Source organism: Euleptes europaea, chromosome 11 (assembly GCF_029931775.1).
Source record: "Euleptes europaea isolate rEulEur1 chromosome 11, rEulEur1.hap1, whole genome shotgun sequence".
NCBI classification, from domain to species: Eukaryota; Metazoa; Chordata; class Lepidosauria; order Squamata; family Sphaerodactylidae; genus Euleptes; species Euleptes europaea.
In genome coordinates, this window is record NC_079322.1 from 355,922 (window position 1) to 378,203 (window position 22,282).

The window sequence follows — 22,282 nt, forward strand, 5'->3', positions numbered from 1 at the left end:
ACTTCCTTTTGCAACTGAAATAAGTCAGTCAGGTATGGGAACAGGGTCTCTTTATTCTCTCTCTTTTCCTCAGGCAGGTTGCATAACCAAAAAAATTTCTTTCTGGCCTTCATCTCCCTCATGGCTTCAATCTGTTTTCCTTGACCTGCTCTCTTCTTCCTTATATCCACACGTCCTTCCATAACTTTTTTTGATGAAAATTCCATTTCTTGCATGTCTGTTCTCATTGTCACAAGCTGGTTACCTTCTTGGACTTCTGTCTTCTTCTTTGTATCCTTGTATTCTTCCATAACTACTTGCCTGTCTGTATTGGTAGCGATCATTTGAACCTTCATATCTTTTATGTCTTCTGTAACCAGATCCAACTTCTGATTACATATCTGTGATGATTGGTCAAGAGTCGTCATCATTGAAATCAGTTGAGCCATCTGTATTGATATCTGTTTTAATTGTTTAATTGTCGCCTCAGAATGATTAGCAAGCATGTCCTGCACTTTTTTCCCCGTGGTTAAATTCTGTAAAGTTTCCTTTAATTTCGTAAAGGCAGGGCTATGAATTAAGCCAGATCAGGGATAAGTTCCAGACATTTACATAAGTAACTTAGTTAAAAAATTGGTGGTCGTCTAGCAGGAGTCCATTGCATGTAGTTAATAAAGAATATTTCATTGACCAGCTTAGTATCTTTTTCGGGTTGAAAAAATAAGTATTTAGGCTTAAAATAACTTTTTTAAGTTGAAAATACCAATGAGTTTTACCAGACGCTCTAGATCGGCAGAACCAGGAAGTATTCCAGGAGTTACCTCATCGCGGACCTTCTATCGTCTCTTCTCTATGGTTGTTACCTTCAGGAATGGTTTTAGTGTAACACGAGTGAGACGAATTTCCGGTCCTACGACCTGCATCCTGTTGATTTGCTTGCAGAACAATAGAAAGGGATATATGAAGCATGGAGTCTTCCGGTCCAGAGTATCCTCTTTGTTGTAAAACGTGGCTGGAGGACTCGGACAAATTCTCAAAGACTTCTTCCTCCCCTTCCTTTAAGGACTCGTCGGATTGGCAGATCTTAAGTCAATCATTCAAGCTGGTTGTTTTAGTTTAAGCTGATCAATTTGATAAGGCTCCTGCTGCTTTGTCTGATGGATCTCATGCAGCAAAATCATCCAGTTCAATTAAGGGAGGAACACGGTTACCAGGAATATTTTCTTCTACCCCCTGTTATTCGATAACGCCAGTGAAGAACGAAAGATTCTTATCTACTCACTTGGGCATCTGGAGGTGAGTGTGAGGGTCTTGTATGCTTGTATGCTCTCCCCCCACCCCCTGGACTCGTAAAAGCAGTTCAGGCCTCTTGACCTTCCTTGGTTCAGGCTCAGCGTGTGACGGGCTCCAGTTGGAATGTCTCTCCCTCTTCCCACACCCCTCCCTTGCTCTTACTGACTCCCTTTCACCACTGTGGCCTTGGTGGTTGATAGTACTAACAAGCTCTGAGTTCTTTTGATGTTTAGTACCATGCACTATTATCTCGTAGGTTCCCATAATACACGTTTGACATCTGCTTCCCTGTAGGGGTTATAATTCTGTCTTTGAGAATCTGAATTCACCTGCAACTTTTCCAGTGTAAGACTTGTACCACCTGAAGCTTTCAATAAAGATCCTTGTTTCTGCATGACAGTCTGAGCAAGTGATTTTATGGAGTTTGCACAGGGAGGTCAGGAACTCTCACATTAAGTTGCAAGTCCTGCCGCGTTGACCTGCTCCTGTACCGTTCCTGGACAGCTATGGCAGGCAACGGGGACACCAATGGCAAGCCGGACAACTGCGACAAGAAGGACGATGCTGTACCCACGAAGCCTGTTCTACCCCCTTCGGAAGGGAAGTCGACTGGGAAGACGCCCAGTGGAGCCAACTCCAGATCAGGTTTGGGAACAAAGCCCAAGCAAACTCGCTTGGAGAGCTGGCTGGAAACTCCCAAGCATTGGTCACTCTCGAAGAGCGACGCGCAGTCAAGACGGACTGTGGTTCACGGGTTGGGGTTCGAGGACGATCCCGCCCGAAAGGAAGCCCTGCTGCTTCACCAGATGGATGAGGAGCGGCTGCGCTGGCAGACAGAGTGCCAGGATTTACTGGAACGGATGGATACTATGCAAGCAGTGATGCTGGAGATGGCCGGAGCCATGGATGCACTGAAAGTTCAGACTCCACCCGTGGTTCCGCCGGATGGAGGACAACTGCCACCCGCGACCCCAGCACCTCCCATCCGCCCCGCTCCACCGGCTCGCAGAGATTTGAAAATCACGTATGACGGGTCGAGTGACCAGCTAACGTTTTTCATGGTTCAAGTGGACGTTTTTATGCGTGAACAGGCCCGGACTTTTGCTTCAGAAGACTCCCGGGTCCAATACGTCGCTTCTCTCCTACAAGGGGAGGCGGCCGCCTGGATGGTACAGCAGTATGAACTTCGCTCCCCGGTCTTGCGAAGCCTCGATGACTTCATGGTCGCCCTTCGGCACCGCTTTGAGGACCCGCATTTGGGTGAACGAGCCAAGACTGCCTTGCAACAACTGCGCCAAGGGACTAAGATGGTCGCGCAGTATGCAAGTGAGTTCCAGTCGCTCTCAAGTCGAATTTTGGATTGGAGCGAAGCTACCAGGGTGCAGTGTTTCCGCGAAGGGTTGAACCCGGAATTGCAACACTGGGCTTTCATGCAGGGCAACCCTCCCGATGTTGAAGGTTGGGTTCGCCATGCCGCCAACATCAAAAACTGAAAGCAACTGCTGCTCCTGTCCCGACAACGCACCGGGCGAGAGACCAAGACCCGTGGAGACAGACCCGGCGGCCCGAAGGACTCCCGACCTCCCTCGGGGGGGGACCCTCCATGGCCGAACGCCGCAGGCGCTTTGAGAGCGAGGTCTGTCTCGTTTGCGGGGGAAAAGGACACTTTGCTTCTCAATGCCCCTCACGACCTGGACGTCCGGGACCGACTCGGCCGGCTACGACCGAACCTGAGAAACCCCCTCCCGAGGGGCAACCTCGCCGCCGGAGCGGCGCACCAACACCGAGCCGGCGCAGCGCACCCTCAGCCTTGCAAGCACGCTCCGAGGTCGCAGCTCCGGATTCTACCGGCCCGTCGGGGCCACGGATTACAAATGAAGCCTTTGACTCATCGGAGTCACGGATTACAAATACCGCAACTGCTTCCTCCAGCGAGGAGGAGGACTGGGACCTGCCAGCAAAAAACGCCGTTGGTCTGCTGTAAGGGGGGCTCCTCAGCAGACCGCTCCGAATGTTGTGCAAGGAGCTCCACTAATGGTAAGCGCTCAAGAAGACAATGTGTATGTAAAGGTCAAACTCTCACTACCTAAAGGGGGGCCCACGTTAGAATTCACGGCCCTAGTAGACTCGGGTTGTGCCCGCACCATGATGAGTGAAGAGGCTGCCCAACTGTTGCGCGTTAAGCAGAAGCGGTTACCCGAACCCATCCGCTTTTCCCAGATGGATGGCAGTGACTTTAAGAAGGGACCCGTAACCCACCGCACCGCAGCAGTCATCATGGCTATAGGGGAGCATTGGGAGCGCCTTTATTTTACCATTGCCCCCATCGTCGCACCTATTGTATTAGGGATGAATTGGTTGCTGGGGCACAATCCCACCATAAACTGGGTTGAGCGGACGCTCACCTTTCCCCGCAACCCGTGTGAACTTCATGATAGAGACCGAGTACTGCACACCCCCGCAGCCGCCCTCGTAGGGGCCCCCTCCGTCGGGACCCCGCTACCCCAGCTCCCCAATGAGTATTCCCAGTTTGCCGATGTGTTTGACGTGCGAGAATGTGACGAGTTGCCCCCCCACCGAGAGACGGACTGTGCCATTGAGATAGTGGGAGATGGCAAATTGTCCAAAGGGAAGGTTTACCCCATGAGTCCAAACGAAAAGGCAGTGTTGCGGAAATATTTGGACACCAATTTGGCGCGGGGTTTCATTCGCCCGTCTAAAGCTCCATACTCGGCCCCCGCCTTCTTTGTCAAGAAAAAGACGGGAGATTTGCTACTGTGTATTGACTTTCGTAGACTGAATGTTGTCACTCAGTCTAATGCATACCCCCTCCCTCTCATTCCAGACCTTCTTGCACAATTGAAAGAGGGCGAATCTTCACCAAATTGGATTTGGTGGAGGCCTACCACCGAGTCCGCATACGAGAAGGGGACGAACCTAAGACTGCCTTCTCCAGTTGTTTTGGAATGTTTGAGTATTTAGTGATGCTGTTCGGACTTTCGGGGGCTCCGAGTGTGTTCATGCAATTAATTAATGAAGTGCTTCATGATTTATTGTTTCGCGGAGTGGTGGTTTTCTTGGACGATATTCTCATTTATACGAAAACCATGGAGGAGCATGTACAATTGGTGCGGGAAGTGCTTCAGCTGTTGCGCGAGCACAAACTGTTTGCCAAGGTTTCTAAATGTGATTTTCACCAACCCTCCATCACCTTCTTGGGGTACGTGATTTCCCATCAAGGCTTGGAAATGGATCCCGAAAAGGTTCGGGCGGTAATGGAATGGGACCCCCCCACCACGCGCAGACATTTGCAGCAATTTTTGGGCTTTGCTAACTTTTACCGGAACTTCATTCCCAATTTTGCCCAAGTAGCGCTCCCCCTCACCTCGCTCCTACGCACGAAAGGGAAGGGAGCGGGAGCCACCTTGCCCTCGGCCCGGTTGCAATGGACTTCGGACTGCCAGCAGGCTTTCGATATGCTCAAGCTGCTTTTTTCGTCCGAACCCGTTCTTGCACACCCAGATTGTGAAAAACCTTTTGTGGTCCAGGTAGATGCCTCTGATGTAGCCATGGGGGGGGGCTCTCTTGCAACGGGACGAGAACGGTCAACTGAAACCCTGTGCCTATTTTTCTAAAAAATTCTCCCAATCCGAAATCAACTGGGCCATTTGGGAGAAAGAAGCCGCTGTGGTTAAACATGCCCTCACCATTTGGAGACATTTTTTGGAAGGGGCAGAGATCCCTTTTGAGGTTTGCACCGATCACAAGAATCTTGAGGCTCTAAAGGGGGCTAGGAAGCTCACCGCGAAACAGATTCGGTAAGCACAGTTTTTTGCCAAATTCCGCTTTGTCCTGAAACATGTGCCAGGGAAGGACAATGCGTTGGCGGACACTATTTCCAGGCTTCCCCAATACCGCAATGACTTTGACCGGCCGGTGGATTCCCTGTTTACCCCCGAACAGAGAGGGGAAGTGTCGGGACTCGCAGTGACCACCCGGTCCCAGTCCCACCGCCAGGATATTCCTCTCCTCAAGGGCATCCCGGAGACTTTCCAGCAGCGACTCCGGGACGCTTCTCTGAGGGAGGCGGATCAGCAGGTCCTCCCCGCACAGCTCAACCAGCAGGGCTCCTTGTGGTTGCAGGGGGGTAAGCTTTATGTCCCCGAGATTCTCCGAAAAGAGGTGCTGGGACTGGTTCACGGGGCCAAACTTGCGGGGCATTTTGGGTTTGTAAAAACTTTGCATTTATTGCGACGTCAATTTTGGTGGCCAGGTATGAGGGCCGATGTGGAGCTGTACGTGCGCAGCTGCCCCATTTGCGCCACAGCCAAGAAACGGATGGGGAAGCCCCCCGGACTCTTGAAGCCTCTGGAAACCCCGACCATGCCCTGGGAAGTGATAGCCATGGATTTCATCACGGATTTGCCCCCAAGTCGGGGGAAGACTGTACTGTGGGTAATAACAGACTTATTTTCCAAACAGGTTCATTTTGTTCCTTGTGCAGGACTACCGTCGGCCCAGAAGTTGGCTAAACTGTTTATCAATCACGTGGTGAAGCATCATTCGATCCCGAGGAAGGTCCTCTCCGACAGAGGGGCTCAGTTCGTAGCCAAATTCTGGAGGGCCTTCCTAAAAGTCATGGGGGTGGAAGAACAGGGACTCTCTTCAGCCTATCACCCCCAAACCGATGGTCAGACCAAACGAGTCAATGCTGTAGTAGAATGCTACCTAAGGTGTTATGTCAATTACCACCAGGACGATTGGGTGGACCTACTGCCTTTTGCTGAGTATGCCTACAATAACGCCCCCCATTCCTCCACAGGTTTCAGTCCTTTTCACGTGGTGTATGGAAAGGACTTTGGACCCTTTGGCTCTCCTAACATCACTCCTGAGCTGGAGGGGGTGCAGGAGGTCCAGGATTGGGTTCAAGTAGTGCAGACCACTTGGCCCTGGCTGCAAAAGAACTTGGAGAGGGCCAAGCGCAAGTACAAAGACCAGGCCAATAAACATCGGTCTCCGGGGTGGGAACTCAAAGTGGGAGGGCAGGTTTACCTTTCCACCAAGAACCTACGGTCACTTCGGCCTTGTAAAAAGCATAGTGACAAGTATGTAGGCCCTTTCCCCATCACCCGGGTGATCAATGACGTCACGGTAGAATTGGAACTCCCCAAGTCTCTTCGTGGGGTGCATCCGGTGTTCCATATCAGCCTACTGAAGCCGTACGTCGCTGCCCCTCAGTTCCACCCCCCTCCCTAAGATTGAAGTTCCTACAGTGGTGGGAGGGGAATCACATCTTGAGGTTTCTAAAGTGTTGGATTCTAAACTGAAAAAGGGAAAACTGTTCTATTTGATACGCTGGAAGCACCTGGGCTCTGCCCAGGATGAGTGGGTGGCTGCTCCCCATGTGGCGGCTCCCCGTCTGGTTCGAGAATTTCATTCTGCCTATCCTGACAAGCCTCATCTGCCCGGACTCGGGGAAGGGGGGCCTTAAGGGGGGCAGAATGTGAGGGTCTTGCATGCTTGTATGCTCTCCCCCCACCCCCTGGACTCGTAAAAGCAGTTCAGGCCTCTTGACCTTCCTTGGTTCAGGCTCAGCGTGTGACGGGCTCCAGTTGGAATGTCTCTCCCTCTTCCCACACCCCTCCCTTGCTCTTACTGACTCCCTTTCACCACTGTGGCCTTGGTGGTTGATAGTACTAACAAGCTCTGAGTTCTTTTGATGTTTAGTACCATGCACTATTATCTCGTAGGTTCCCATAATACACGTTTGACATCTGCTTCCCTGTAGGGGTTACAATTCTGTCTTTGAGAATCTGAATTCACTTGCAACTTTTCCAGTGTAAGACTTGTACCACCTGAAGCTTTCAATAAAGATCCTTGTTTCTGCATGACAGTCTGAGCAAGTGATTTTATGGAGTTTGCACAGGGAGGTCAGGAACTCTCACAGTGAGGTTCTAATCTTAATGTAGTCCTTATGATGTTTATAAGGTGCTGGAGGGTAGAGTCTAAAGCCGAAGTTGCGCTCTGGCGATTTCAATCCCTTCGTGCCCACGGGATCAACGTCTGAATCTCCGGGGGACTTAATGAAGCTCCCTCGGAGTATTCAGGAGATCAAACCGCATATATGGCTGCAGGGAATTCCTGCTTCCCAGCCCACTTGCAAGGGCTGGATTGGGGTGCGGTAAAACACCCCAAATTACACGCAAACTTGGATTCCCCCCAGGAGCCCCTGGGAGGACGTGGCACTCAGCCCAGCGTCAGCACCGGAAGTCTACCCTGTGGTTTTTATGAAGGAGATTTTTTTATTGCAGTAAGAACTGTGTTTCACGAAACGGCTGACAGGTCCATAACAATCCGTGGGGGGATATCTACAAGAGAAATGTTTGATCCTCATAGACTTCCATTATGTGAGTCATGTGAGTACATGATACATTGGAAAGAAGCTGTCTCTTCAGTATGGCTAGCCCTGCCTGGAGATATCACAAATCAAAATAGATGGAAATGTTTATTTTAACATTGTCGAAGGCTTTCATGGTCAGAGTTCATTGGTTCTTGTGGGGTATCCGGGCTGTGTGACTGGGGTCTTGGTATTTTCTTTCCTGATGTTTCGCCTGCAGCTGTGGCCGGCATCTTCAGAGGATTAACACTGAAGGACAGTGTCCCTCAGTGTCAAGTGTGTAGGAAGAGTAATATATAGTCAGAAAGGGGTGGGTTTGAGTTGAATCATTGTCCTGCAAAAGGTATCCAAGGTGATGTGCTAATCCTTGTCCTGTAAGTATCAAGATAATGTGCTAATGAGGGTGTGCTATGTTAATGTGGAACCATTGTATCCTGAAGTGATCTGTTAATGTGTGAAATCCAAGGCTAATCCGCATGGCTATTGTGGACTGTAGTCTTTGTTAGTCGGGAGGTTTTCAGGACAGGAAGCCAAGCCTTAAGTTTAAGAATGAATAAGGCATAGGAATTGCTGTTGGCTGTGGCGTTACACAACTTCTGAGGAAAATGCAGAAGTGACATTGATTTATTAATCTCATTTATTTGTGAACCATTCTTATATCCCGCCCTCCCCAGCAGAGCTGGGCTCAGGGCAGCGTCACTCGGTGGGTTCCCCATCGATTCCTATGAGAGCCGGGTCTTTTGCAGTGTGGTGCCAAGCGAGCGGTACTTCTTCGCCCTTCCTCCCATCCCCTATTTCCTGCTCCTCCCCCCTCCCCGCTTCACCAGCAGCATCCCAAGCAGCCGGGGCTGCCAACTTCCAGGCTGTGGCCCGAGGAGGCCGGGCTGGCTGGTCTGGGCTGCCCCACCTCCTCCCACCCGAGGTCCCTAAAACAGCTTTATTAAAAAATCCATAACTCAGGAAGGACAGTTGGAGGAATCAGGAACACATTTGAACAAGATATATTAATGGAAGAACACATAGACTTCTAAGACATTGCGTAATACATGAATGGAAACATACACAACCTTCACAATAGTCATACAGTTGAGATTATTACAAAGAGAAACACCAAAACACCAGAGAACTCAGGCAGTCTATAATAGGCATGACTGCCACAGAACCAGAACTAAAAATCTCCAGAGTCTTTCCACAGGAGCTGTAAAACAAATGAGTCTGAGACACAAACAGGAGCCCACTGTTGCCCCCCCCTTTCAATTGCAGGGCGGGAGTGACAAATCCACGGTCTCAGGCAGGGGGCTTGAGACCCCCCAAATGACTCCCACAGGGACAAAAGATCAGGCAAACATTTGAAGAAGTCTTCATCTGACATCAGGAAGATAAAAAATAGAGAGAGCATAAGCAAAGTTCCAGAGGCCTATAAGTCCATGTGGCCTGGAAAGATAAAGTGCAGTGGGGACCCAAAGCAGCTGACATCTTTCTCCTCCATTTTATCCTCACAGTAACCCTGTGAGGTAGGTTGGGCTGAATGAGTGTGGCTGGCCCAAGGTCACCCAGCAGAGTGGACATTTGGACTCGTGCCTCCTAGATCCTAGTCTGACCCTAACCACTACGCCGAGGCTGCTGATACTAAGGATTGTGGTTCATGTGTTTGAGTTTTGTATTCATTTCAGCGCTCTTTGTCAACGTGAGGAATACTTGTTAGTTGCTACGGCTGCCGCAGAGTTGCTTTACACACACGCAGCAGCGACACATGGAGGACCGCCAATATTTAATTAGCTCAAATGCTCTTTTTCTAAATATATGAACCTCCAATATGCTATTCCCACATTCTTTTCCTTTGCCAACTCTCCTCTGCAGCAATTTCATATTTTATGTAGAGGGCGGGGATTTTAAAAAGAAATAAGCATGTATTGAACACATGAAGCTGCCTTATACTGGATCAGACCCCCCCACACCTCGGTCCATCAAGGTCAGTCTTGTATTCTCAGATTGGCAGCGTCCCTCCAGGGTCCAAGATAAGAGGTCTGTCACATCACCAGCTACAGTACCTTCCCTTTCCACTGGAGATGCCGAGGATTAAACCTGGAACCTTCTGCAGGCCAAGCAGATGCTCTATCACTGAGCCACGGCCCCTCCCCTGTAGTCATGATCACCATAACACTGGAATCATAAGATTAGATTAACTCATACTAATCCTGGAGTTTAGGTTTAGATTCCATTTAGCCTAAGAAAAGGGGGCATGTGTCTTTATTCTCCACAGATTTGCTAGTTAATGCCGTTAATGCATGGCTAGGCTGTCATTTGTTTGTCCCTGTTCTGTCTCATGGTTTTTTTATCCCGCTTTCAAAAACTTGAACACATGGGGACAGGGACAAACAAGTGAAATCTGAAGAAGGGGTGCCTTCCCCGCTGGGAGAAGCCACTGGCCGGCCCCGGAGGCAACAGCAGCAACACCTTTCTATCCCAGACCCCTCTCTCCCCCACCAGCTCCCGTGCCCTCCTCCACCTCCCCCCAGCACCAGCTGGGGGTCTCAGCCCACCTTCCAGCAGCCTACAGCCTGCATCCCGGGGCCCCACCATCAGAGGTGGAGCAGCTGCGGCTCCTTCCTGCACCGCCACACGCTTCCGGCCACCGCTGCCGCCGCCACCCGTCAATGAAACGCACCAGCGTACACCTGTGGCTGCAGCGAAGCTTCAGTTAAAATCATCACAAGGCAGGACTTTAAAAACCCCGGGGAAGTTCCAGAAGTGTGTGTGTGTGGGGGGGGGGTTGATCCTGCAGGCGGCTCTGGGACCAGGTGTGCAGCAGCCTGGAGAGATGCGATGCGTTTTGTGGGAGAATCGCAGGACAAAATGGCCGTGTGTTTCCGGCCACTATCTGCCTGCCTTTTGCCCAAGGCTGCTATTTGGAGATCTCTGGACTTTTCTGAATTACAATTTTTCTTCTTTGCTATCCAGACTCTTTGCCTTGACAGTAGAGCCCAAAGAGATGGTAAATATTCAATCATTTGGTAATGTCTTGGAAAGTGTAATGAGAACAGCATTGAGTCAACTCTCCTCTAGCATTTGGATTTGGGTTGATGCCCAGACCACGCTTTCCCAGGCACAAATGTGATTTAGATATTAAAGATGTTTGATGTTATTAATGATCTCTGCAGAAGAGCACGGGTAGATTTTACCATCTGTTAGTGTATCCCTTGCCAAACCCATGCAAGACTGGAAGAATACTAAGAGGCAGAAATGCTAGTTTATACCAGATCATTAGCAAGGCTAGAGTTAGACCCACAAAAATATTTTACATTTGTGGTTATTGCTGTGAATGTGTTCTCTATTTCCTGTGCCAAAATGTATAAAATCATAGAATCAGAATTGCTTTCTTTTAATAATAGTTTGTTTACAGTGCAATCCTGAGCAGAGATGGTGGTGCAAAGTGTGCCATCAAGTTACAGCCTACTTACAGTGTTCTCTTATAGGGTTCTCAAGGCAAGGGATGCTCAGAGGTGGTTGGCCATTGCCTTTCCCTGCGGAGCAACCCCGGACTTCCGCAGTGGTCTCCCCTCCGATACTAACCAGGACGGACCCTGCTTATCTTTTGAGATCTGATGAGATCAGGCTAGCCTGGGCTATCCAGGTCAGGGAGCAGAGACACACCCTTCTCAATCGGTTTACTTCAGTGGGCCTAGTTGAGTAGAACTCTGTTTAGGGTTGCATTATAGCAGCCCCATAATTTGCAATGGGCCTACCCTGGAAAGCCCAGGCTAGCAAGGTCAGCCCTGGTTAGTACTTGAATGGGAGACATCCAGGGAAGTCCAGGGTTGCCACGCAGAGGCAGGCAATGGCAAAACCACCTCTGAACGTTTGTTGCCTTGAAAACCTTACAGGGTGGCCTGTAATTTGGCTATGACTTGATGGCCCTATTCCAGTTTCCACCGTAATTTGCTATGGCTTTTCCTGAGACACAAATCTTGTTTTTTTAAACAACAACAACAACAACAACAACACTGATATAACTGCTCATTGGCTTATTCCAGCAGATAAACAACACTTGCCCAACAAATCACACTTACATGCGTTATGCCTTCAGTTGTGACAACAGTAAAGCAGTATAAAATTCTAAAATGCCGGCGCCCTAATAGGGAGTCAGACTCCTGCCAGCCATAAAAGAGCCCCCACCCCCCCTGGAAGGGGTTGAAATGCTCCCTCCGGCCCCGGCAACTCCAGACCCCTGTTGGAAGGAAGTAATGAGGCCCTCTGCTGTGGATGCTTCACTTAGGCTGGTCCTCAGTGCGCATCATCAGAAGCCAGTCCCAACGAAAAATGCTTCCTAGTCTAGGATTACAATCTAAATGATTCCACACGTTTCCACTTGAGCTGGAGGCCCCTGAGAAATTGTGTGTGTGAAGAAAACAATTGGAAAAATCCCCTCCAATCCAGATCTCTTCCTCCAGAGTTCCAGGAGGCCTCTGGGGCTTGGTCAGGCCACCTTTCTTCCACCCTCATTTCCCCATTTTATTTTTCCTTTTAGTAGGCAACTCTTTTTAAAATATTATGCAACTCTGTGCTGGGAAACTCCTGAGATTTGGGTGTCTGGAAAGAGTGGGGTTTGGGGAGGGGAGGGACTGCAGTGTAGGGTTGCCAGCCTCCAGGTGGTATCTAAAGAATTGATACGTATGCTGAATAACCACTGTTAAGGTGGTGGCAGGAGATCTCCTGCTATAACAACTGATCTCCAGCTGATAGAGATCAGTTAGAATCATAGAGTTGGAAGGGACCACCAGGATCATCTAGTCCAACCCCCTGCACAGTGCAGGAAATTCACAACTGCCTCCCACCCCCACCCCCAGTGACCCCCTACTCCATGCCCACAAAAGGGCCAAGATGCCCTCCCTCTCATGGTCTGCCTATGGCAGGGGTGGGGAACCTTTTTCTTACCAAAAGCCATTTGGATATTTATAACATCATTCACGGGCCATACAAAATTATCAACTTAAAAATTACCCAACCAAGCCCCTATGTCAGGCCTGCTCTCTGCGTTTATGGATTGTTTTAGTTTCTCACAGCTACTCTGCTCTACTCAAGGATTGTTTCCCTAACCACCGCATTCCTCTTCGTCTTTGAAGCTCATGGGAGCCTGGCCCATGGGACCGAGGGATTACCATGCCAACCTACCTTATCTGATATGACCTGCATAACCAATGTAACCATATATTCTGCTGTATGTCCCATTGCCCCCATTCCTGCCTTTTTATTACTGCAAGCTCTGCTTACCTGCATGTTTTCCGTTAAAGTCAACTTTCTTAAGGACTACCTGCCTGGGTTGTTGCTTTTGGGAAAAGCTACGGGACAAGTGCTTACATTAAGGCAGGAATCACCTCTACTCTTACCTGCCTGGCTGGAGCCCTAGAGGGATTGCCGGGATCTCAGATTGGAGCAGAGGACGTGCGCTCCGAGTGTGTGACCTGGCTAGAGCCCTGAAGGGTTCGCCTATGTCTCGGGTGGGAGCAGGGAGAACGCTCCCCAGGAAAGGGTTTCCCGACTGAAGCCCTGGAGGGTCCTGGACGTTGGTCCCTCCCGTTGGGAACGTCGGACAACTTCCCACACGGCCCTACTCTGCTGCAGGACGTGCCTACTGAGGCGCAGCAGGAACCCGATCCGCCCCGATCCATGGCGGGAGCAGGGCCTCCGATGTCAACCGTTCCTGATCCCAACTTGTGCTTGAAGGAGGCACAAGAGGTTGCAGCCCAGACGGCGTTACTGTTTCTGGGACTCACTTCGACTACAGTCACGGTAGCCGAACTCACGAAACTTTTAACCCCTGAGTTTGGAGCAGACACCACTGCGCTGGCGGTTCGAGTGCAACCGCTATTGGATCATGATTTTGCTGAGCTCATTTCCTTTCTGGAATATGAGGCCCTCCCAATCGTCACAACGGCTGTCGCTGTTAGGCTCGAGGCCGACCAAGCTCTCATTGATCGGAAGTGGGCCGAGGAGCAACTATGAGCCGCGGATGCGACTGCTGCTTTGGCCGCAGCTCAAGACGGCACACTGACAGTAACGGACGTGCGCCCCAAGGAGAGCACTGGGTTCGGGCTACTCCCCTCGTTTTCTCCGGCCTACGGTCCGCCTCGAGAAGGGCACCGCGCACGCAGGCTTGCCGGGCGTCTGACCGAGCTGGTTTCTCCGTTAAGGAGGACTTGTACTGTAATGAACCCCACTGGGCTACTGGCCTCCGAGTCAGCCAGTCCCGATGCACTGGGGAAACCGAGGACGAAAGGCGTCTCTTACGAGACCCTAACAGGGACTCGACCGATCGGGTATCCCGTCTACAAGACCAAATGGAGCTCCTACTGCGGGACAATGCACACTAACAGCCCGCTCAAACTCCCACAGTGCAACAGGTGCCGACACAGCCAACTCAGCTGGCTCCACGACCACAAGGTCCGCCGCTTTGCTCCCTCCGGGACAGCCAGTCCAACCAGCCCAACCGGGGGTACCAGTCCTGCTACTCCCTGGACAACCAGTGTTGCCGGTTCCAGGACAACCACTAGTGCTACCCCCAGCGCCCCCAGCCTGACGTCGGGCCAGAGAGGAGAGCAGTCAAAACCCTCCACCACAAAGTACAGCTCCCGTATCGCGGAGACCAACCCAACCCTCTCAGGACTGCGTGTCTCGGTCCCAGAAGGGAACCTGTCTCGTTTGCGACACCATGGGCCACTTTGCTTCAACCTGCCCACTTAGTTCGGACCGGACACTTCCTCCCCGACCAGAAGGGCCACCCCGGACTCAGGGACGACCTCTGTGCAGAGGCACCGCGGCCACCCGTAGCACTGCACCAGAATGACACGCGCCGCCTGCACTCCATGTCGGAGAAGCACCCAGTGCACCTACGTCTGCTGATCCATCGGGGTCCTGGATTACAAGTGCCCCATTGGGGGATGGCTCACCTTCCTCTGCTGACCCATCGGGGTCCTGGATTACAAGTGCCCCATTGGGCTCACCTTCCTCGGATGAAGATCGCAGCTGGGATTCCCCCACTTTAAATTTTGAGTCTCCTTTGGATCTCTCAAACAAACTGGCAAGGTCTGCGGTGAGTGAAGCGGCACCGCAGCCCCTTGCAGCTACTCCTGCAAAACCCAAGACTCCTGTTCAGGTGAGTGAAGTTGAAACTACCGTGTATGTGGATGTAGTGTTACAACACTACAAAAGAGGCCCCCAGCTACACGTTAAAGCACTCATAGACTCTGGTTGTGGGCGCTCTCTAATCAATGAAGCCACTTTTCAAGCACTTAAAGTCTAATCAGAAACACTGCCTGATCCCATCCAATTCGCTCAAATGGATGGCAGTAGCTTTAGGGGAGGTCCAGTGGACCATCGCATATGCGGCGTAGCTATGGGTATTGGCTCTCATTGGGAACAAATCGACTTTACCATAGCCCCTATCAGGTACGAAGTCATTCTGGGGATAAACTGGCTTAAAGGACACTGGAAGTCTGATACTATTACGTTTTCTGATCCTGGCTGTGCCCAACACCGCCACGAAGTCGCGGTTGTCCTTCCGGCAGTCTTGGCTCTAGCCTCTGACGCCCCCCTCCTTCCTTACTACCTGTACAATATCGGGACTTTTGATGCAAAGGAATGCGATGCACTACCCCCCACCGCAGAACGGACTGCGCCATTGAAGTGGTGGGGGACGGTAAGCTTCCGAAAAGCAAGATCTACTCCATGAGCACTGCTGAACGCACTGTTTTGCGAGACTTTTTACACAAAAATCTCGCTCGGGGGTTCATACGACCTTCTTCCACCCCTAACTCAGCCCCCGCTTTCTTTGTCTGCAAGAAAACAGGTGATTTACGCTTATGCATCGATTTTCGGAAGCTCAATGCAGTTACTCAAACAAACGCCTACCCCATTCCTTTGATTTCGGACATCTTAGGACAACTAAAGGAGGGGCGCGTTTTCACTAAACTAGACTTAGTCAAAGCCTGTTATCGAGTCAGGATTCGTGATGGCGACGAACCCCTCACAGCCTTTTCCAGCTGTTTTGGTATGTTTGAGTTTCTTGTGATGCCTTTAGGATTGAAGGGGGCTCCGGGGTTTTTCATGCAATTTATTAACGAGATCCTACATGATTTGCTATACCTAGGCGTGGTGGTTTATCTGGGCGATATCTTTATCTATTCCAACTCGATGGACGAGCATGTTGCTTTAGTTAGGGAGGTGTTGCAATGCCTCAGAGACAACCACCTCTATGCTAAGGCATCCAGATGTGAGTTCCACCAAGAACAATTGACATTCTTGGGTTGCATTTTCTCACACCAAGGTCTCACCATGGACCCTGCAAAGGTACAGTCGGTAATTGATTTGGAGCCACCCTCCACCCGCAAGCAAGTGCAACAATTTCTCGGTTTTGCCAACTTTTATCGGGGGTTCATTCCTAATTTCACTCAAGTGGCACTCCCTATCACTGACCTCCTTAAGACTAAGGGGAAGGGGACTTTGGCCACGTTACCCACAGCTCGGATCCAATGGACTCCCCAATGCCAGTGTAAGCTCCTGACCCTTCGAACCAGAAATCACCACAGAGTCATATAGAATCCAAGCAGATGGCTTTTACTGGTCAAAAAGGGAATACAGTGCATACAGGGAACTATGGCAGCTATGAGAGTCTCACTAGCTGAACAATAATATAAAGCAGTAAATGGCGGGAGATTACAAAGCATCAGCAACGCATAAACAGAGTACACTTTCCCAGGAGTAGCATTCCCAGGCCTTGGTATGTGTGGTCGACCTTGAGGCTAGACAGTACAGCACAGACACAGAAACAATACTGAAACCGAGATAGCAGCCTGACATCCTGCTCCCCTTAAGGCCCCTTCCCAGTCTGTAAGGGGGCTGGTCTTGCCGGGTAGGCAGTGTGAAAGGTATTGATGAGTTTGGGGGCGGAGACATCTCGTGCGCGAACCCATTCGTCGTAGGCAGGGGGGAAGTGTTTCCAACGGACCAAGTACTGTAGGTTTCCATGGTGAACACGGGAGTCAAGGATTTTGGAGACCTCGAAGTGCTCCTCCCCCCCACCATAATGGGCTGTTCGGGAGGCGGATCGGGATGCCACTGTGGAGAAGCAGTATGGGGCTTCAGGAGGCTAATGTGGAAAACGGGATGCACACGCCTCAGGGTTTTGGGGAGAGCTAGCTCCACTGTGACAGGATTTATGATCCGTGTGATGGGGAATGGGCCAATGAATTTAGCATTGAGCTTAGGGCACGGACGGGTGGAACGTAGATTTTTAGTGGAAAGGTAGACCATTTTACCCACTCGCAGGTCACCCCCGGGGAACGATGTTTGTCGGCTTGTGCTTTGTATTTGCGCTTGGCCCGATCGAGATTGCTAACGAGCCAGGGCCAGGTGGTACGGAGGGTGTGTGCCCAGGAGGCAATGTCAGGGTCTCCCTTCCCCTCCCCATTATTTCCGGGAGTAACAGGACTAAAATCCTGTCCATACACTGCATAGAATGGGCTAAAACCTGTAGATTGATGTACAGCATTATTGTAGGCATATTCTGCAAAAGGTAATAGTTCCACCCAGTTATCTTGGTGGTAGTTGACATAACAGCGTAAATAACATTCAAGTACAGCATTAACACGTTCAGTTTGACCATCTGTTTGAGGATGGTATGCAGTAGACAATCCCTGTTCTACCCCCACCAACTTGAGAAATGCTTTCCAAAACTTAGAAACAAAACCACTGCCGCGGTCACAGATTATTTTGCGTGGAAACGAATGTAACCTGAAGATATGTGTCACGAAGAGGCGGGCCAATTTTTGAGCAGAGGGGATCCCTGCGCATGGAACTAAATGGATTTGTTTGGAAAACAAATCAGTAACAACCCATAAGACAGTTTTTCCCCCGCTGAGAGGGAGATCAGTCATAAAGTCCATAGCAATCACTTCCCATGGTCTGTTGGGTATTTCCAGAGGTTGCAGTAGACCTGGGGGTTTGCCCTGTGATCGTTTCATTGTGGCGCAAACAGGACAGCTGCGAATAAAAGAATCAACATCGGACCACATTCCCCCCCACCAAAATTGTCTGCGCAATAAGTGGAGAGTCTTTAGGAATCCAAAGTGCCCAGCTGTTTTTACTCCATGAGCTAAGTGCAAAACGTCTTTTCGGAGTGCTTTGGGTACATATAATTTTGAGTCTTTGTACCAAGAGCCCCCCTGTTCTATTACACCAGGGGGTAGGGAGTGATTAGAGCGTTCTAAAAGGCAGTGGTCCCGAAGGGTATTCAACAAGGATTCGGAGATGGGAACCTTGGCGGGTACCCCCTCCCCCGCTACAGTGGTCTTAGGAACTGTTATGGGGGTAGTGCTTACGTGCGGTGGTGCGCAGATTGCAGGCGGCAGGGCAGCCGGTGGGGTTGGAGGGGTGGAATCGGTTTGTTGGTGTTGTGGGGGCAGCTGGGTAGCTGATCGGGTTGGAGGAGCTGGAGAGCTGGATCTGGGGTGCTGTTGCTGAGATCGAGTTTGTACGGCCAGTACAGGAAGGGCTCCCCTTTGCGTAGGGGTGAACAGAGAGTCGGTTGGCCTCTCAAGTTTTATCGGGTATTGCGGCAACCGGGAGAGGGCATCTGTGAGAACGTTTTGTTTCCCAGGAACATGCTTTAGGACGAAACGAAACTGAGCGAAGAATTCCGCCCAACGTTGTTGTTTCGCTGATAGTTTATGGGACCCCGTGAGGGCAGCTAGATTCTTGTGATCGGTCCAAACCTCGAAGGGGATTTTGGACCCTTCTAAGAATTGTCTCCATAGAGTCAATGCATGGTGAACGGCCGCTGCCTCTTTCTCCCAAATGGGCCAGTTCAATTGTGCGTGCGCAAATTTTCTCGAAAAGTACGCGCAAGGGTGAAGGAGACCATCCGGACCTTTCTGGAGGAGGGCCCCTCCCATAGCTACATCGGAGGCATCGACTTGCACAATAAACATTTGGTTTGGGTCCGGGTGCTGTAGTACGGGTTCGGATGTGAAGAGGCGTTTGAGGGCTACAAACGCGGCTTGGCATTGATCAGTCCACAGGATTTTTGCGGAGGGTGAGGTAGCCGCGTTTGCTTTCCCTTTGGTTTTTAGATCAGTGATGGGTAGGGCCACTTGGGCGAAGTTAGGGATGAACCCTCGATAAAAGTTCGCAAACCCCAGAAACTGTTGTACTTGCTTGCGGTTGGTGGGGGGAGTCCAATCGAGAACGGCTTGGACTTTGACAGGGTCCATGCGAAGACCTTGGTGGGAGATTACGTATCCTAAAAATGTGAGCTGGTTTTGATGAAACTCGCATTTAGCCAGTTTTGCAGAGTTGGTGGTCGCGCAGGCGCTGCAGAACCTCTCGGACCAGAATTACATGCTCTTCCATGGTTTTTGAATAAATAAGAATGTCATCTAAATAAACCACCACCCCGCGATACAGTAAGTCATGAAGGATTTCGTTGATAAGTTGCATGAAGACCCCCGGGGCCCCTTTTAACCCGAACGGCATTACGAGGAATTCATACATTCCGAAACAGCTAGAGAAGGCAGTGAGGTGCTCATCCCCTTCTCGGATGCGGACTCGGTAGTAAGCTTCTACCAAGTCTAACTTGGAGAATACCCGGCCCTCCTGTTACTGTCCCAAAATATCAGAAATTAATGGGATAGGATAGGCGTTGGTTTGGGTAATCGCATTGAGTTTTCTGAAGTCAATGCATAGACGAAGGTCGCCCTCCTTCTTTCGGACGAAAAACGCGGGGGCCGAGTTCGGGGCATTCGATGGGCGAATGAACCCTCTGGCGAGGTTTTTGTCTAGGAAGTCCCGGAGGACAGTGCGCTCGGAAGCGCTCATAGGGTAAATTTTGCTTTTGGTTAAAGTGCAGTCCTTGACCACCTCAATTGTACAGTCCGAGATCCGGTGGGGGGGCAAGGCATCACATTCTTTAAGGTCGAAGACATCCGCAAAGTCCCGATATACGTTAGGTAGGATTGGAGGTGCTGGGACCTCGGAGGTTAATGCTGGGACGGGCGGATATAACAGCGCAAAGTTCTGCCGGTGTTGGTCGCACATGGGACTAGCGAAGGAGATAGTGTTTGTTTCCCAGTTAATACTGGGACAATGTCCTTTAATCCAGTTAATACCCAAGACTACTTCAAATCGGATAGGGGCTATAGTGAAGTCTATTTGCTCCCAGTGGGAGCCAATTCCCATTGCCACCCCTATGGTGCGGTGATCGACTGGACCTCCCTGGAAATGGCTCCCGTCCATTTGGGCGAATTGGACAGGGGCGGGTAAAGCCTCAGATTCGGCTTTGAGTGCAGCAAAGGTGGCTTCGCTTATGAGAGTGCGACAGCAACCGGAGTCGATGAGTGCTTTAACGGGTAGTTGGGGGCCACCGTTAAGGTGTTGTAAAACTGCATCCACGTAGACGGTGGAGTCCACTTCTTTGATCTTGGTAGGAGCATTCGGTTTAGCAGGAGGATCTGCAGAGGTCTGTGGAGACGCTCCATTCACCACAGACCGGAGCCGTTTTTTGACAAGTCGAGGGGAGATTCCAGGTTTAAGGCTGGAGAATTCCATGGGTTTTCCTCATCCGAAGAGGGAAAGTTGTCCCCCAATGGGGCACTTGTAATCCGAGACCCGGCGGGGTCGTTTGTAGTAGGCAGGGAGGCTGGGTCTCCAGCATGGAGTGCAGAGGGTGTGGGTCTTCCCGGAGCTGCGCTGCGGGTGGCCGCGGTGCCTCTGCGTGGTGGACGATCTCTGGCTCGGGTTATCGTGCTGGGACGAAATAATTCAGGGCGGTGCGGGCAAACAGCTGCAAAGTGGCCCATTTCTCCACAAGTAAGACAGGCGCCTCTCTGAAATCGGGCTTCACGTTCCTGAGGCGGACGTGGAGGATTTCGTGGAACGGGCGGTGGTGCCTTGGATTGGGGCTTTTGGGTGCCTTTTTCCTTGTGCTTTTGACGGACTAGGGAAATAAAGCGTCGGCGGCTTTCCACTTCCTCGGCCAATAGAATCCAATCTTCAAGGGTATCGGGATCACCCCGCATGTACGACCAGTTCAGAACATCAGGGTGTAAGGCTTCCCTGAAATGGTGAATCAAGGTGGCTTCGGGCCAACCCACAATTTTACTTGCCAGCCGTTGAAATTCATCGGCAAATTCTCGAACTGGAGCAGAGCCTTGTCTTAGTTGTAAGAGTTCCGATTTGGCTCGTTCCCCCAGAAAGGGGTCTTCAAACCTCCTTCTCAGAGCAGTCATGAAGTTGTTGAGGGAACGTATAGCACGAGAGCGGGTGTCGAACTGGAGAACCATCCAGTCAGCTGCTTTACCTGTGAGAAGGGAAGCTACATAGCGCACCCGGCTATCCTCCGTGGGGAAAAGCTGTCCTTGTTCTCGCATATAACTGTCCACTTGATGCAAGAAACAAGGCAGAGTCTCGAGAGATCCGTCGTACGTAGTTTTCAATTTGAGTTGCTTCCAAGGGCCGGGCGCAGGCTGACCCGGTTGCACGGGTGGTCCGGGTGGAGGAACAACGGGAGCTCCGGGAGGCCATTTACTGCTTTCGAAACCCTTAAGCAACTGTTCACGTCCGAACCTGTACTGAAGCATCCTGATCATGAACACATGTTTATAGTGCAGGTAGACGCTTCCGACATTGCTATGGGAGGTGCCCTTTTGCAACAAGGTAAAGATGGTCTGTTGCACCCCTGCGCTTTTTTCTCTAAAAAGTTTGCTCACTCTCAGCTGAATTGGCCCATTTGGGAAAAGGAGGCGGCCGCTGTCTACCATGCTCTCACTGTTTGGAGGCAATTCCTTGAGGGTTCCAGGGTCCCCTTCGAGGTCTGGACCGATCACATAAACCTGGAGGCACTCACTGGAACCCGTAAACTGTCCGCGAAGCAACTACGTTGGGCTGACTTCTTCGCCCAATTCCGTTTCGTGCTCAAACACGTTCCGGGAAAACAGAACGTACTGGCCGATGCTCTATCCTGACTCCCCCAGTATCCCACTAAAGTGGACCGCCCCACTGAATCGCTCTTCTCCCCTGCCCACCGGGGGGTACTCCCTACTCTGGTGGTCCACACCAGGTCTCAGATCCAACACCAATCCACTTCTGAACTGGTCCACTCAGACACTTGGAAAGGGGGGGCTGCCACCCTGAGCTCCAGCTCCTCGCCTGCTCCTTCCGCTCCTCCACCACCCGGACACCAAGAAAAGCCAGTCGAGCTACCCCCCTCCTTGCCTCCGGTCTCCTCTCCGGCTCAACGTCCGGGCCATGTTCCGCCCTCCTCACAGGATAAGATGGATCTCCCTACCTCTTTCCTGGACTCTCTCCGTTCCCACTGCCAGGCAGAATTCTCTGCTTATATGCTCCCCCCTTCACTGCTGGAACGGGTGGGTTGTTGGTACAAGGACTCAAAACTATATGTACCTAAGGGGTTGTGAAGAGAAGTCCTGCAACTGTCCCATGGAGCCAAAACGGTGGGGCACTTTGGATTTCTGAAAATGCTCCACTTGTTACCCAGGCAATTTTGGTGGGCGGGCATGCGTGCCAACGTGGACTCATTCATCCGCAGTTGCCCAATCTGTG